The 17,541-nt window shown below is 57.6% G+C and overlaps 1 protein-coding gene across 5 annotated transcripts in view; it reads left to right on the forward strand.

Moving 5' to 3' along the window:
• Nucleotides 1-1,042: 1,042 nt before the first annotated feature.
• The window catches only part of Sh3bp4 (SH3 domain binding protein 4), a 95,431-nt gene continuing 78,932 nt past the window's right edge, over nt 1,043-17,541 (forward strand). For 3 of the 5 annotated variants that reach the window (XM_078018272.1, XM_078018268.1, XM_078018271.1), the window contains exon 1: nt 1,043-1,174. The gene's annotated coding sequence lies outside the window, so the exon portion shown is untranslated. Of the gene's footprint in view, nt 1,175-3,248; nt 3,329-16,786; nt 16,808-17,541 lie in introns of those variants that run through there. The other 2 variants (XM_078018269.1, XM_078018270.1) reach the window with 2 other exon arrangements.

Below are 17,541 nucleotides of genomic sequence, written 5' to 3' on the forward strand. Positions count from 1 at the left end.
AATGGGTTCCTTGGATAAAGAGAGGTCTCCAAGACAGAAGGTGGGGCAAGGGCTTGGGGGACGGAAAAAATCCCAGGTTTGAATTCAGACTCGGAGACACCCCAGTGTAATAATCCTGTCGTAGACCTTCGTAGCGCATGAGCGTCTAAAGTCACTTATAAAACGAGAAAAATCATATCTGCCGCCTGAGGGAATGTTGAGAACTGACTCAAACAGCGTCTTTGAACCTGTAAAAATCTTAGTTTCTTTCTCCTCTAAAGAAAGGGGACTCTGAATTGCAGAGGGGCCCCCCTCCTGCAGCGCGGCGCCTGGCAGTAAATGCACAGTTAAAGCCGGGGCTCCGGAGTTGGGTGGAATTCAGCTTCTATATCTTTACCTGTCGCCGACCAACCTTCCAAGCTTCCGAAATGAGAAATGAACCAAAGTGGGTAGCCAAGCGTGAGGATCTCGCCACACAGATACGTGATGCGTTCTTTCACAGAACATTTACTGATCTACCTGCCGGGGGTCCGGTGGTCTGTGCACAGGTCAGAGCAAGTGTAAATAATTGGGACGAGACGTTTTCGGTTTGCATTCCGCTTAGCGGGAAGCTTTTCTCCCTCGGTGACTGTCTATGCTGTGACTTCTTTTTCTTGTTTCTACTTTTTAACTTCTGCATTTGTTCCCACAACCTGACATCCTACCTGGGGTCACCCTATGCTGGGGGCACAGGAGCTCGGCCAGGAGGCTGCGCTTGGAGCCGCATCCAGGGACCGAGGTACAGGTCAGCCGCGACCCAGCTACTTCGGCGGGAGGTCGAACCCGGAGGCGGGAACCCAGTCGCCGGCTTAGGAGGTGCGGCCAGCCAGGGCAAGCCCGCCAGGGAGGCTGCGGCCTCGCCCACTCGGCGCTCGCCCCGCCCCCTCATCGGCCACACCCCACGCTCGCCCCGCCCCCGGGACCACCCCTCGCCCGCGTCCGCGCGCGCTCCGCCCCGCCCGCAGCCCCGCCCCCCCACGGCCACCCCTCCGCCCGCGGGGCGGGGGCCGAGCGCTCCGGGCACTCGCGGCGGTCCCGGCCCCTCTCTGCCTCTCCACCGCCGCGGTGCTTCCCGGAGCCGCGCGCGCCCCCGGCCGGGCGAGCCGCTGGACGACCAGAGCGCCGCAGGAGCCCGCGGGGACGCCATGCGAGCCAGGTAGGCGCGCGGCGGCGGGGCGCCGGGGACTGGGGCCCTGGGGGCGGCGCGCCGGGTCGCCTCGGGCCTCGCTCCGCCGCGCTGGGCGTCTCGGCGAGATCGCCCTGCCCTGCGGGCGCCGACCGCTCCCCGATGCCTGAGTTTGGGCTCCTGAGTGCCGGCGCGGGGCTGTTTCGCGGCGGCCTCGCGCGTCCCCCGCTCTGGGGCAGGCGGGCGAGGCCCTGGACCCCAGGCGCGCTCGAGCCCCCAGAGCGGCGGCGACCCCCTCCCGGGCGCTGGCGTCTGCAAGACTCGCGGCCCTGGGGCGTCCCCGCGGCGACCGGACGCGTGCTCTGGGAGCGAGTCCGGGGCACGCGCGGCTCGCGGGGGCCGAGGGGCACCGGGAGGGCGTGGAAGGGTCTGGGCGACCCCTGGCGCGACTCCGAGGAGAGGGAAGGACGCGCGGTTCCGCTTAAACTTGGTGACGATGCACATTTCAACTTCTTCGGAGAGCCTGGTCGAGGATAAAATGGAAAACTCCGGTTTCTGGCTTGGCGGGCGGTGACCCAGCAGCAGCGAGGTGACAGCGCTTGCAGCCGGCGGGCGGGACCGGCGTGGATAGAGGCGCGTTGTTCTCCAAGTGGTGTCTACCGCGAAGCCCGCTCGGCTGCCGCTGGTGTCTGTTAGGGTTTCAGCCTTAAGTGCCGGGCCTCCTGGCCCAGGGCAGGCCGTGCCTCCCGGGGCGCTACCGTGCAGATCCGGGGCTGGTCGGCGTTGGCTCTTCTCGAGTGTGCTGCGCCCCGAGGTGCTGCCCGGGAGTAGTAGCGCTGGTTGGGGAGCCCCACTAATCATTGATATTTGAAAAGGAGTATTGTGCCGGATTTTATTCGTGTTTATTCTTTACAAGTTCAAGTACATTGATTGGTATGTCAATCATAATAAAGTTCTGGTAACTTTTGTCCTGATAACAAAAGCAGTGTATTCCAGAGCAGAAAATATGGAATTAAACAGAATCATCCTGATCCAACAGCTCCTACCAGCCTTTAATATGCACATTCTTGGGGTCACAGCCTTGCAGATTTAATCAAATTACAACAGAGGCCTTTCTTGAATAAAGAAATTTGTTAATGCAGCCCTCCCCTCCCTTCTAAATGTAATTGTCTCAGAGCTCCAAAGTTTGGGTTTTGGGCATTAGCACTCCACGCAAGCTGAGAGTCTCCTTCTAGTGGGCAGGGGTTCTGTGTGAAATCTGGAGCCCCGATGGAAAGAAGGGTAGACCTGGTGCCTCTCAGCCCGCCCTGTGGTTTTGGTTCCTTGTCTTGTAAAAATGATGGTAATGATTCTCAATCTGCTTCTCAGGCCACCATAAAAATTAATGGGTGGTTTGCAGAGCGTTTTGACATACTTGGGTGGACAGCGGCTGTACTTCAAGGTGCTGGGGAGCATTTTGCTGTTCTACATTGTCATCCAATAAAACAGGCTGCCTCCCCCACCTGCATATTCTGCCCAGGAAACAGACCCCAGGCATGTCCGCTGGACCTGGAGCACATTCCTGATTCCCTGTTCAGCACTGGCTAAATCCCTCAAAAGTGGGGAGTTTGGAGGAAGCTGGAGCTCTCAGACCCCCTCCCCCACCACCGCCTCTGCCCCTGGGTGGATTTCCTAAAGTCTGGGGACACTGATATTAAGAGGCCCACGCAGCACGTTCCTGATGGGCTTTGGCCTGTGGAATGCCTTCGAGGTTTCGGGGGAGAGGGAAAGGCCAGCCCTGGGAGGGTGCACCTCCGGCTTCCCAGGGGTTTGTCTTACCGCTCACTTGTTTACTGAATGAACAATGAGGAGCTCGGAGGCCAGCTGTGGGGAAGCCTGAGAGGCTTCTGTGAGCTTGCCTTTCCCCCTTGTAGTCCGAGGTTCAGGCACCACGCTTTAACGTCCTTAAAAACAGTCAGTGGCACCATGCTGTTTGTGAGTTCCAGGTGCCTGCAGCCGAGCTGGGGAGGAGGCGCGGAGCCTGCCTTTTGTCCTCTCCCTCTCCCCCCAGGAAGCAGCGGGAAGATCCTCCTCCTGGGTCCTCCTCGGATAGTTTCATTTTTCATTGTCACTCAGCACTCAGATCTGGCCTGGGTGTAGTCCACGCTCACACTGGGATTTGGAAGGACCCAGAAGGTGGGCTGGGTGAGTTGCTTTTTAGGTGTCCTGGTAGGGCCCATTGTGTGAATTTTCTCATTGTGCTGTTGATTTTCTGCCCTGAGGGAGGAAGGGGGTGTCTTCCTGGAATTCCTCTTTGCTAAATCGGCCGCCTGGAATTGCTTCCCTCTGGGATGTTTGAAAAGATTCACTTCTTATTCTAATGTTGGGCTCTAGTCCGATGAGGAGATGGGCGGTGGGGAGTTGGGTTTACTTCCTTGGGTTCTGGGAGGTCCCTGGATTTGAATCCTCCAATCCCAGACGCGCAGTCTTCCTCCTAGGGCACAGGCCGTTCTTCCCTCAGCAAACCCTTGATTCAGACTAGGTTAGGAGCCACGGAGCTCTGCTTGCTGACCTCACCCTGGCTTGGCATCCTCCGTGGAGCCTTGTTTTGAGGCACCCAGTGGAAGCTAGTGCAGCTAGCTCTTTGGGTTTCCTGTCACAGTGATTTTCAAGTTCATCTGCCACCTGAGTTGGGCTGTGTTGTGATTTTTCTTCTGAGAATTACAGTCAGCCCCCCACCTCCCCGACATTTCCCAAGGCCCTGGCCTGGAGACAGGCACCAGGACTTCTTGTCCTGAGGTTGCAGCCTGAAACCAGGAATTGAGAAAAGGTCACCGAATGTGCAACCTCGGCTCCTCAGCTCCTGGCACAATGGGAGCCTCACATTTAGCCACGACCCTTTAGAGGGGTGACAAAAAATAATTTACCAAGCCCCAAGGCATCCGAGAGCAATCCAGCTCCTGATTCAGTGTCCTGCAGGAAGCCACTACTCAGAGGCCCGAGGGCATCCGCCTGTTGTGTAACCCACACCCGAGGTAGAGGGACCAGCTCTGGGGAAAGGGTGGTCAGTAGTTAGCCTTGGAGGTCGGGACTTTTCAGAAAGGAAGGGCTGAGGTCTCGTTGGGGCATTCCCACCGCCTCCTGTTCTGTCTGCCAGATGGGCGACGCCTTCTTAAGCTGTCAGTAAGCAGATGGGCTTCCAGGAGCGAAGTGACTCAAGATTGGGGTGTTTTAAGGGTAGAGGTCAGTGTCACTCACTGGGGACTCCCCTCCTCCAAGCCAGGTGTGCACTCTTTCTAGTTCTCACAGATCCCAGAGGGTTGTGAGTATTTGGGTGACCCCTCTAACTTGGCAGTTCAGAACCGGATCTGCCCGGGTCCCGGAGCTCTCAGCCACATCTCCTGGTGCTGAAATAAACAAATGTCCTCAGTTATACATTTGGGAGCATTAGGACAGGTGTGGAAATGGCAGAGTGGCTCTTCCCCTACACAGTTAGAGACAAGCTTCTGCTCGGAGGTGATGCAATCTGTGATGTCTGCACAACTCCTCAGCTGCCTCCGCCGTCTGCAGCAGCAAGTGGGTCTACACAGAAGAGCCTGCTTTGAAGTTGGGGTAACTCAGATCTGGTTTGCAGTCCTCTTGTACCTTGAGGAAGTGACCTGGGCAGACCGGTCACTAGGAGGAGATTATAGGAAGATGCAAGATAAAGGTTCCACCTCTTCGCAATCAAATGAATGACATACTAATGAGATTATTCTTATCTGCTCAATAGAGGCTTATCTCGGGGGAGCCCTGCTGAGGCCTGTTAGCCAACTCTTCTGAACAGATTGAAAAGAATCCTTTCTTTAAAAGGGATTTATGATTCCAACTTCTTACTAAATCTTCCCCATCGCCCCATTCTTGGGAACGTGGGAGCCGACTGAAGCCCGCAGGCCTGGATCCAGCTTTTCTAGCTTCCCGTGAAGGGTCGGAGCCAGGTGTGTGCCAGGAACCTGCTCTGGAAGATGAGCCCCAGAGCCCGGGTGGCACACCTGCTGGTTTCTGTGGTGTAAACACTCCCGCCACAGCTGGTGGCAAGCCAGGTGTGGGCCGGTGGCATGTCTAAATAGTGAATGGCGGTGGGGACCAGCCCCCTCCTGTGGCCATGGCATAATGGCCCGCCTTGTGCTGGGGCCATGTCTGCTGACCAGGACATGGGCATCGCTGAGAAGCTCCTCTGGCAAGTCCCCCAGGCCATGCTCTGTGAATTCAGCGTGAGGACCACTGAGGAAGGGGAGAAGCTGTGTTCAGGGCTGGCTTGGCCAGTGTTGGAGGCCTGCTTGAGCAGAGACTCCCTGTGGGGAGAGGCAGGCAGCCTCCCACCCCAGCTGCCCGCTGCCTGCCTCACTGCAGGGGCCTGGCGTGGCCTTGTTTGCTTCCTCTGGTGCAGAAGAGGAAGGGGTGGATGGAGCCCAGAAGATGCCCTTAGTCCTTGGGTGGGTGTGAGGAGCTGATCTCTGGAGAGGCTTCCTGGGGCCATCCAGCTGGAGGAAGGACCGACCTCACGCTTCCGTGGGCCATAGCTGAGAACTTCATAAGTCCTGGAGCTTAGTTTCACACGTAAGTGGATTACTTTTTCTCTGTCATAATTAGCAGCAAAATCATCTTAAAATGTGAGTGCTTTCTTGGGAGATGGTCAGCATGGCCAGGGAAGTGCCCTTTGACCTCAGGGCCAGGCCTTCAGGTCTGGGCTGGGAAGGGGTAAGCAAGGGCTCTGGGTGCAGATTTCAGGCAGGCACCAGGTCTCAGGTGGTTGTGTTCAGGGCAGGGAAGGACCCTTGGAGAGAGGACTGGAGCCTTGAGGGAGGAGGGGCTCCATGTGGGAGTCTTAGCGGGAAAAGCAAGAGCCAGTGCCTTGCGGTGAGGGTGGGCAGGAAGGCTTGGGGGGTGTCAGGGCAGAGGCAGCTGGGAGAACAGTGCTTTGTCCCTAAAGCCCACTAGAACAGTGGGACCCCTTTGCCAGCCGGACAGTTCTGGGTAATGGGGGACTGGAGGTTCCTAGGGTCCCCAGGTTTGGCTTGTAAGAACCGTGTAATTGTGGTAGTGGGGAAGCTTCTAGAAGAAAGAAGAGAGCGTGGAGATCAAGTGCCCAGCTGAGCCACCCCAGGCAGGCAGAGCTCCCTGACTCCCGCGGGCAGAGCCGCGCTTCCTGGTGCCTTTTGGGTGAGGGCTGCCGTTCACTTCTGAGGTCCTCTGTGCACAGTAGGCCCTCAGAGGCGGTGCGCCCGGGTGGGCTGGAGGAACCGAGAGAGAGAGAGAGAGAGAGAGAGAGAGAGAGAGAGAGAGAGAGAGAGAGAGAGAGAGAGAGAGAGAGAGAGAGAGAGAGGAAGGCCTGCCAAGAGAAAACAGGGTGGTGACGTCATCAGACCATGCAGTGACAACCCCAATATTCTCTTCATAGGCCTCTTGACATTTTAAAACTTACAGTGTGTGACCAGAGTGATTTCTGGCATTGCGACTTGGGCTCAGGAGTAGTAATCTGCTTACTTGTGAATGCTGCCAAGGGGCCATCACCAGAGTTGCTTGCAGTCTAATTTTTAATTCAGACAGGCTTATCCTGCCTTTGTTTACCCATTTTCCACTTAATGCCCTTTGTAAAAGGATTTGAATTTCTAATAGCTTTAGGATACAAAGAGGCAAATGGAGTAGTTGAAAAATGCGTGTGCGTTAAGCACTTTAAAGTCACCTGAGAATCATAGCTTTGATAGGCAGTGGCTTGGAGCGTTTCTTTGTCCTGGGCATAAATGGAAACTCCACTTCTCCCTGAAGTTGGAGCTGCTGTAGTACACAGAAACAGTCTGTGTGCAGCACTGGGTTCAGGGCCTGTGCCCCTGCGTGGGCGGTTTGCGGGTGGTGGCCCTGGTGAACATGCTCCCAGGCTTTGCCCACCACATCTCCCCTCGCCCTTCCCAAAGCCGCGTTTTTCTTTTATTCTCTTGCATTTTCAGAAGTCTGTGATCAAGGGGTTTATAAGAGGACCACTCTGTTCCTGTCAGGTGCTGGGCAGCTGCTGAGGGACCTGGACCCCCTTGAGGCCCACAGTGGGGGGGTGTGGCTGCGGGTGGCCAGTTACTAGCCTTGGGGGTCTCTGCAGCTCTCCTAGGGCACACTTGCGTTGTGTTCTACCAGGCCTCCTGATCTCAGAAGGGTTCCATCAGGATCCGAGCGTTGGGGGACAGGAGGTGGCCCTTTATAGCACAAGAGTTTTTCTGTGACTTCAGATTCTCCCTGCATCTGTCAGCCTTTGACAGCCTCTGCAGGTGGCTCTTTGTGGTCTCTCAGAGATGAGGGGACAGTCCCCAGGGAAGCCTTCCTGAGAGTTAGGAGCCTGGCTGTCATCCTGCTATCCCACCCCGTGGGACAGTGGCTGCATTGCCTGTCCCAGTGGCTAGACAAGCTCCTCTTCCGGGTGGTCTCTCCAGTGGCCCTTTTGGGGGTCTGTTTAATATGGGGGTTCCGCTGTGACAGAAAAAGAGTCAGGGCTTTTCCACCCTGAGTGAATCTTTGGCCTCTGGTTTTGACCGAGGCTTGGCCTTGGCCTGCACAGTGGTGATCATGGTACTGACCTGCAGGTGGGAGATTTGGGTGGGATTACATAATATCCCCACATTGTCCCCCATGAATTTGGCTGTGTCCTTATGCCCCTTTGGGCCTCTACTTATCGGCTGACAGCTCTTGGTGACCTGTGGAGTGAGCCTTGTGTGTGGCCCCAGTTTATTCCTAATTGTCCAGTGAACAGGTTTTGTGGGCAGACAGGTGCCCTGGTCAGTGGGCAACCTGGCCAGGGAGGTCTCGGCATGAGACCTGAGCAGTGTTGGGTTTGATATTAGGTGTCCAGTCTGACCTTTAATGGTTACTTTGTTACTCAAGCTCCTGGGGGAGACCTGTGAGTGACAGAGCTGGCAGGTGGCTCTGCAGCCCCCAGTCCTGGAGTGAGTGTGCTCCCGAGGCAGTGTGGAAGGACCCGAAGGCTGCTGGGGGCTTCTGAGCCCCCCATGAAGAGTGCCCACCTGCCTGAGCACCTGGGGTTCCCCCTTCTCGTGGGAAAGCACCTGTGTCTAGTGTGAGGACTTTACCGGGAAAAACAAATGGTTTGGGGAATAGTTTCTTTTAATTTATTTTTTCTCAAAAACCCTTTTAACTTTAGTGTTTTTTTTTTTCCCCCCTCAAATACTTACATGTTCACTTTGGAAACATTGGAGCTCTTTGGGAGAAGTTCACAGGGTGGGTCCTCTAGGTATTCTGCCGTTGGAAGTTTTCACACGTGAGCACAGGCCTTGCAGACCAGGTGGGCTGGTGCAAAAGGGGCCTCCGTGTTCCTGGCACACGGTGATTTCAAGCAAGCCTGGTCCGCGTGTTGAACGAGCGCTGAGCTTTCATCTTCAATGGTGACACTTTTGGAGAAACACACACAGATTTGCACCCGCACTTCCAGTGTCAGAGTGTGTGGGTGTCCCTCTGTTGAGCAAGTCCTCGCAACAAAGGTGCCCAGGCCTTGAGAGGTCTGTGGCTGGGGTCCCCTGGAGTGTCCCTTTCCTTGTTCGGCCTGTGCAGAGCTTCCCAGTGCGCAGTCCTGGGTGGGTGGAGAATGTGCCCTCGCTGAGCAGAGGAGCCCCAAGGGCAGGGTTCCTGGTCGGATGTAAACCTGGGGGGCTTCAGGACCATCTGGGGGGATTGTGTCTCTGGATCCCAGGGTGCGCAGGTTCTTCGGGGTCTGCAGGCCCACTCCCCTCAGCGCGGGGTGGGGGGTGATGATTCCAGCGCGTTCATCTTGGACAGCCGGGGCCGGAGCTTCTCCAGGGTCTTGCTGGGTGTCAGGAGGGTTGTGTGGCTTGATCAGCTCTGACACCGTGGGCTGCAGTCCCCTTGGCACTGGGGTGGCCCTGGCTTGATTTTCGGACTTGGGGTTCGCTGAGAGGGGCAGGTTCTTACTACTTCCTACTGACGGCGGCCGTGATTCTGAATTCTGCCTGTGGTCTGGTGTCGCAGGCCTCTTTCTGGCAAGGGAGGAAAACTAATTTATGGTTCGAATATTTTTTGGCCGGTCCGTCTCCTGAGCGTGGTTTTGGCACCCACTGTGTCCGTGAGTCATGCACCTATCGGTAACATGAGGCAGTACTTTAAGGGCCTCATAAAACCCCAGCAAGGGCGAGGGGCTGTCTGCGTTTCCCACACCCTTGCAGCTCCTTAGTACTTGGGCTGGAGTACAGCTGCTCCTCGGCAGGCTGGGCGCCGACCCCTTTGTAAGAGCCGGGGTGCAGCGCTGGCTCCCTGCCCTTCGTCAGCTCATGTTTAACTCGAGCTCTTTCATGGCTTGGCTCTGAGCGGAGTGGGTGGGGGACCACCAGACAGCCTCTGCCTCCAGGGCATTGGCCACAGCTCAGGAGAGGGCATTTGGTACCCAAGGGGAGAAGGGCAGGGCTCCTGGGTGGTCCTGGGGTCAGGGCCGGCTTCCCTGAAAACCCCCCTCAGTGAGGGACGGGAGGCCAGGAGGTGGGTGGGTGTGCTGGGGAGTGTGGAGGGGTTTGGGGAGGGTGGCTTGGTCAGTTCCAGGATCCAAAACAAACAGCGGCAATGGCTTTCTGAGAGCCCTGGGAAGGGCGCGAGAGGCAGGTGGCCGGTCAGACGGGCCCTTCTGAGCTTTGATCAGCTTGGAACTTCCGTCTCAGGCCCCTGGGAATACTTGATCAGATGTGAGCTGACCTGAGAGGCTGGGTGTGATCTTCCAGGGAGGTCACCTAGCCAGGGGGTGTCCTAACCAGGGAGCTGCCCAGGGGGTGACCTGGCCAGGAGGCGACCCAGCAGAACACTTGTCACCCTGGGTCCCTTCCTCACAGCCTGGCTCCCCCTGCAGTGGAGCTGGCCCCTCCCAGGGCTCTGGGGTAAGTGACCCACACATGTACTCACCCCTCTGGGCCTGTCATTGAGATTTCATCAGATCTTCCCGATTAAATGTCCACTCTGCACAGTTCTTCAAAGTTACATTTGTTACCAAAAACAACACCTGGGAAACTCAGCTCTCAGTCCCAGGCCCACGGGAGCCAGACAGAGGAAGGCGTTGAAGAGTGGAAGGCCCACTGTCCAGCCGAAACCCGCCCGAGGGGTCCAGCAGGGCCGGCGTCAGCGCACCTCCCCCCCCCCCCCAGCCTGGCTGCCCCCATGGTGGCCCTTGTCAGATTCCCTGGCTGCCACCTTCTCTGCCTGCATCAAGTGCTGAGGAGCCGGGGCTCACTGGCCACCCAGGAGATTCCTGTCCACCGGCTAATCCCGCCTCTTGTGGGGAACTTCACAGCCCCTGCCCCCCCACCCCCTCCGCTTTGGCTCTGCGTCTGGGATGCCTGAGCCCTCGATGCCGTTCTGACCCCCTTACACTCTTGAATTACAGGAGTCCTCATGTCCCTGGGCCAGGCTAACGTGCCCGCAGCCTGCCGGGGAGAGGGGGTTAACGCTCTGCTCAGTTCAGCCCACACTGGGCTTGTGGTAGATGGCTTCTGGGCCGTCCCTGGTTCCCGCGCAGCACACACCTCTTAGGCTCCTGGTGGTCAGAGCGGTGGGCCCTCAGTGGCCTTGTGAGGAGCCACCTGGCACCCTCAGATTTTGGTCCAGAAGTGCCTGGCGTTTACAACATATGGGGGGCTGCTGCCATCTTGTTTAACAGATGGGCTGGGGCACAAAGCCTTGAGGGGTGTCTGAGCTGGGAGGCGGAGGAGCCAGGTTCAGCCCCACACTGGGCGCCACGTCTCCAAATTCCATGATGAATGAGTGGCCTTCCAAGGAATGTCATGGGGTGGATGAAAGCAGGGGACTGCCCACCCCGGTGCCCTTGATCCTGGGGTCAGCGGCATGCCTTGCCCACCTGCTTCTGAGCAGGGTGTGATTCCTTGTGCACCTCAGTACCTGACGCACAGCCTGGCACTGGTCAGCATGATCGTGGCAGACCCTCTCCACCCTGCGTGGTGGTGTTTTAGAGATCACTGCAGCCTAGGCACCCACCCTGGGTCAGGGCACCTGTGGGCCGCTTCCCTAGCTCAGGTGAGGGTGGCCATCCTCTGGGCCACTTGGCCCCCATGGGTCCACAGCTGATGGAGAAAGGGCTGAAACTGCCCAGGCTGTGATCCTACAGGCTGTCGAGTCAGCCCTGTGATTAACAGTGATGACTGATGGAATGTTCTAGGTGTTTCCTCTCTAGATCTTGGAGCTCTGCTCAGAGGGATAGTTGGAAGGTCTTTAGAACCAGGAGGTAGGGGTCAGGGTTGATAGAGCACAGAGGTGTTCCGGAGGCACCTGCTCCCTGGGAGCTTCTGGTGTTTGTTCCGGTGTCCTCCTCAACTGGACACTGTCCCTCCTCACCTGGTTGACCTCTAGGACCTTGCACTGGGGCTGAGTGGGGTCCTGTCCTGCTTTGGGGGGGGGGATCCATTGGGATTTTGTTTGGACTCTGTGTCAGATTGTTCCTGTGTTCTCTGGGATGGGGACAGGTACCATGGACAGGGTTAACTCCTTGATGAGACTGTTTCATCTTGCCTGCCCTGCGTCCTGCCTGCCCTGCGTCCTGCCTGCCCTGCGTCCTGCCTGCCCTGCGTCCTGCCTGCCCTGCGTCCTGCCTGCCCTGCGTCCTGCCTGCCCTGCGTCCTGTCGGGCTGTCCAGCTTGGCTTCTGTGAGCAGGCACTATTTTCCTCATTTTGGGGGTTCTTTCAGTGTGATGACTGCATATTTTTGACATCTCACAGTTTTGTCAGTGTGAAAGTTCTCCTGTGCACGTTTAATGTTTTCAGCCCTGAATTTGACTTTTTTCAGTGTTCCTTTGATTGTCCCCGTCCTGAATCATTTTGTTTAGTTTCATTTCATGTGGACAGGGTCCACCAAATATGTCCAGCCTGGAGAAGAGGCTCTGACCCTCAGTTGTTGGCTTTGTTTATGTTTGTTTATTTATTTGTGGTGCTGGGGATGAAACCCAGGTGGCTGTACCTCTGAGCCACACCCCTGCCCCTCAGCCCTTTTTTATTTTGTGACAAGGTCTCGCTGAATTGCTGAGACTGGACTCAAATTTGCAACCCTCCTGCCTCAGCCTCCTGAGTCTCTGGGCGCACAGGTGTGCACCATGGTGCCTGGCTGGTCGTTGGCTTTAATTAGGAGGACATTCAGACATTCAGCCTCTCTCCCCATGACCTTGAGGGAGCCGTCCTTGAAAAGTTTCCATTTTTATTGTTGGATATGCTGTCTTGAGGCTTTCCTGTGTGTGTGTCACTTAGGATGTCTGATTTGCAGTATTTCGTGGATGGTTTCAGTCTCCTGCAGTAAGCCCTGGTCTGTGAGTGGCCCTGGGGTGAGAACCAGCCTCCACCTTGACGCCCAGAGCCCCCCGAGAGCCCAGCTTCTCTAAGCTTGGAGTGTTGCTGTGACCGTGGATGCTGTGACCGCGTGTGCGGCAGCACCTGTGTCCTGCGGCTCTGAGGCCCCCTTCTCTTCACTCTTGGGTTCCTTGATTCACGTGGCTCGTGTGCAGAGTGCCTGAGTGTGCCCGCACAGCTGCTTTGGCCTTTGACCTTTGCCCACCACTCTAGCCTGCAGTCTTCCAGGGACTTTCTTGTGTCACAAGTTTGCCACCAGCCGCATGGCTTCTGGCCACCTGGCCTGCACACTCCCGCAGCCTCGGGCCTGGTCTCGGGTGCCATCTGAGTCCCTTCTGCAAAGCTTGTGTGTGACCCTGGGCCTTCCTGCCCTCAGCTTTCTGCCTTACTGTCACTCCCCTGGTCCCCAGGCAGCTCCCCTTGTCTCCCAGGGTCCTGTTTTAGGTCCCGCTGGCAGGGTCAGGCCTGGATGCTCCTTTCCTTTGCCCTTGACTTTAAGGAAGGCCGGGCCCATCTCTAAACCTTGGCTGAGCCCAGGGTGTGCCTCGGGATCACCCGGGAGGTTGAAAATGTCGCTCAGGTCCCTTCCTAGGATTCGGGGGGGGGGGGGCCTGCCTTTTGCATTTTGAGAGCATCTTTGGAGATGGCTTGGGCCTCCCCGCCCCCCTTCGTCCTGTGTCTTGAGCCTGTCATTCCCGAGATGATGGTTTCTCAGAACTTGTGTGCACAGAAATTGTTTCAGCCAAGGAAGAGCCAATGCCTTCGGAACGTTCCAGGCACCACGGCGGGTAGACAGTGAGAAATGAGCCGCCTCCTCTGCCGGATCGTCCCCCAGCCCGCACGGTCTATGCTCAGGCTCCCTACCTGGGGGATCCATTTCTGTTTTACTGACTCTGGGGACCCAGCTCACTTTTGCCCCCTGGAGTGACAGCTTGTGGCTACTTTGAATGCCTGCACAAGGCCTTGCTCGGAAGCCATGGGAGGAAACAAGATGGGCTCCTCCCTGGCCTCTGCTTTATCATCAGCCTTTCATTCTATTGCAGGCAAAACCTTTAGTGTTCAGTGTGTTCACTGCTGTGTGGCTGTGACCCTAGAACCACGCTGGAACTGTGCCCAGCCCCTTTCCCAGCCCCGTTCTGCAGGGTCCACCTTGAGATGGATCATCTGGCTTCCTCCCTGAGCCTTCTGTCCTCCAGGGTCTCCTGTGTGGTGGCATCTGTGCCTTCTCTGGCTGGCTGTGTGTTTGTTTACCCATCCATCCTGGGGACACTTGGTTCTGTCTTGGCTGAGTACTGCCCCTGTGAACTTGGGTGTGCCCAAATACCCAGGATGCCCTGCTCTTGATGCCCTGGGCATTTGCTCAGGGGCAGGATCGCGGATCACGCGCTAGATCTGTTCCGGGTGTTGTGTTTTTTTAATAGGAGCTTCCAAACCATTTTGGAACAGCCCGTCACTTCACATCCCCTTGGTGCACGGGGCCTTTTCTCGCATCCTTGCCAGCATTTGTTATTATGTTTTTATTTTTTATAGCAGCCTGCTAATGGGTGTGAGCCGCCCCATGGTGATTTCGAGTTCCTCGATGAGGTTTAGCATGCTCTTTGGCCTTCTTTCAAACACATTTTTGGTGAAGGTTTTTGGGTAGTAGGTCTTTTTCTTTACAGGTACAAAAATACCTGGTGGAAAAAATTAAAACCTGGGTGCACTGTTTCAGACTTTCTCCCAGTGTGTGTTTTCTCCCAGCGCACATCTGTGTAGGGAGCGGATTTCTGTGTCAGCACATGAAGCGGGGGTACTTCTGCAGGGGCCTCTTCTTGCACTGCTCCCAAAGTCCCCTGCACCCTTGCATAGCACTTGAAGGGTCGACATGACACATGGTGACGTGAAGAGCTCACGGAAAGCCTTCCTGTGCAGCCTGAACTCTGGGAACACAAGCCTTCTGGTGACACTGAAGGGTGTTCAGGAGGAACAGCAGAAAGGGATTGTAATTCCCTTACAGTGAGATGAACCATGTAGACACTGTTCTTTAAACTGGAGTCCTCTGTGCTCAGTTTTGCAACCTGCTTTGGCCACTGACTGGACACAGAACAGCATTTGTAGGCAATGCTGAAGTCACCTGCAGGCCATCTGGCCGTGCTGCCATCCTGAGCAGGAGGTGGATGCCATTGGGGGAACTCTGTTCAGTGCCCCTTGGGGACCCTTTGGTGGCCTAGCGGGAGAGGCCTCCTGGGGTGTGCACCCTGCTGTAGCCTTTCCTGTCTTCTTCAGATTAGAGCTGGCGCCATCTCAGTGACTCCCGGCCTCACTTTGCAGAAATGGCTGCAGCGCTCTGCCTTGAAGTCAAGTGCAGAGGAGGGATCGACCACCCTGCAGGGTGGCAGTTCCAGACCTGCAGACTCAGCTTCTGGAGAGATGGATAGGGCTCTCGCCCTCCTGGGCAGACAGGACTGGTTCTTGGCCCAGGTCAAGCCCTGCTCTTCTCTGAAGCCTGGGTTGGGGCTGCGAGGCTGCACTGCCCACGGAGACGGGCTGGCACTTGATGTGCCTTAGGTGGCCCCTCATCCCGGAGCCTCCGAGGTTCTCCCTGCCGGGGGCAAGGGTCACGTTCTTGGGAGGAAGGCGTTGCTGCTCTCACTGCATCACCCTGTCGGTGTGGCCTATCAAGGTGTTGACCTCGGTCACCTGTGTAGCCTCTACTACCAGCTTCTCCAGGCCCCTTGCTCCCTCTCTGAGCAGAGAGCTCCTGTGCGAGACCCTGCACCTCCTGTGCTCCTGCCCCCCCCCCCCCCCCCCCCGCGTTTAGGTTGGCTACACAGAACCTGGCATCTGAGTGGCAGGATGAAGGCAGTAATTCAGTCTGCATTTAACCAGCACCTCAGACACCACTTGCCCTGCCCAGTTGGCCCTGTACTTAATCCTGGCCAGGTGGGTGGCACCAGGGTGACTTTGGTCCTCTGCAGCGGTCCCTTAACAGGGTGCTTGGGAGAGGTTCCTGGAGTCTGCAAGTGTTCTTCACATGGGCAGCTGAATGAAAGGCAGGCCCCCGGCCCTAGAAGGGACAGCCACCCACTACGCCCCAGGCACGGACCTCAGGGCTGGAGCCACAGCTGCTGCGCAGGGATCAGTTTCTGTTGGGTCCTGGAAACCCGACCCCTCGGCCAAGGGCAGCTCTGGGAAGGGTTTGAGCCAAGATGGAACGTCAGTGTTTGTCCCTCACAGCTCCAGTGACTGACTTCCTGCCTCCGCTTCTCCAAAGTTGAGGGCACCCACGCTGCCCACCTCCCGGGTCGAATTCCAATCCGGACCACGTGGGGCCCAGGCAGGGCAATGGCGCCACAGCACTGGGAGGTAAGGGACAGCGCACTCTGGTGTGGCCAGACTTCTGGGCTTGAGTCCCACTGCTGTGACCTCAGCGCAAGGCCTTGGACCTCCTGGGACTGGCCACCCATCTGCAGAGGGAGCAGGGCAGCCGCGCCAGGCAGAGCACCTGATCCCGCGTGCTGCTGAGGTCACTACTGTGTCTCAGGGACAGGAAAGTCACCTGCAACTAAACACCTGCTTCCAGGGGCTCCCAGCCAGCTGCTCCACCGGGCAGGCTCGGTTCCCACACACCCGGCTGCACGGACCCCCATCTCACTCCAACAGTCTCCCTTCCTGGCCCTGGAACCTCACGAAGGGCAGCTGCTTGCAGGGCCGTGCTGGGCTGGCTCCAAAGCCAGGGCTGAGGCGTGTGCCAGGGGCACTCACAGGGCCTCTAATTGGGGTGTTTTATTATGATCCCCGTTACGAATCGCCACGAGTCAGCGTCGGGCAGGGCCAGCTGTGGTGAAAGTCCAAACACTGGGACCAGCTCAGATTCCTTCCCTCCTCCCAGAGCCCCCCAGGGAACAGCCGGGGGGAGGGGCTGGGCCAGCAAGGCAGCCCTGGCTTTCTCTGTGCTACGAAAGCATGTCAGTGCCCTGGGCGGGGGCAGTACTGAGCTGTCCCTCAAAACAGAGCCAGAAGGGCCACGCCGGCCCATCCTGAAGGCAGAGCCTGAGGGCAGAACGTTCCACAGCCCTCCTGGGCTTCCACATGGGCCCAGCACTCCAGGTCATCCCTCTATGCCCTCTACGCCTGCTGCAATAAGATGTGTCGCCCTCATGAACCTCTACGTGGCCACATCCCAGGGCCAGGGAGGAGCTGCTGAGCTCTGAAACCCCAGCCCAGAGCTTGCTCTGCCCACTGCTCCCCTGGCGGCTCTGGTGGGACAGGTGTAGTTCCAGCTGCTGTTCACACAGCACTTTCCTGCTCTGGGTGAGTGGGGTGGCCCATTTAGACCATGCAGGGTGGTTGGCCACCTGGCCTGCTCTCCTGAGGACATGGGGCAGTGGTCGGCATGCAGGCATTTTGGAGGCCTTCTGGGCCATAGGTGCATATTCCTGGTCAGCTCAGAACCACGGGAGCTGTGAAAAGGGAAGCCACACAACTGGGACCCTGGTCGGCTGGGAGGGCTGCAGACTAGTGCCAGGGAGGCCCTCAGGAACACACGGGAGAGCTGTGCTGGAGGGACCTCCCTTTCCCGCTCCTCAGCGCTTGCAAGGACAGGTGTGGGTGTGGGGGCCTCTGGAGGAGACCTGCAGGTGTAGGGTGCTGGACTCTGGGGCATCGCTGCCCCCTGTGACCCTCCTTCCTGGACCGGGGCCTGTTAGCCATGGTCTTGGTGTCGCTGGGCAGTTCCCCTCAGCCGGGATCCGTTCGTACCTTTATTTCTCGCCTTGTCTGGAGGAGGGCTTCTCCTTGGCCCAGCGGGTCTGCTGCTGGACATGGGGGCAGGTGAGGGTGCAGGCCCAGCCCTCAACAATGGGGAGCAGGCACCCGCTCTCCCTGCAGGGCCAGCCTTCTCCGTCCTGCGCCCACGTGGCCCGGAGCTGGCCGTCTGTCCACATTGTGCTCCCTGGCCGGGTGGCTCACCTCCCAGCGGGCCATTTCCTTCTTCAGGCCTCACAGGATCCCTGCCGAAATCCTGATCCCAAAGTCCTTTTCTTCCT

This window comes from Ictidomys tridecemlineatus, chromosome 7 (genome assembly GCF_052094955.1).
Source record: "Ictidomys tridecemlineatus isolate mIctTri1 chromosome 7, mIctTri1.hap1, whole genome shotgun sequence".
In the NCBI taxonomy this organism is placed as follows: Eukaryota; Metazoa; Chordata; class Mammalia; order Rodentia; family Sciuridae; genus Ictidomys; species Ictidomys tridecemlineatus.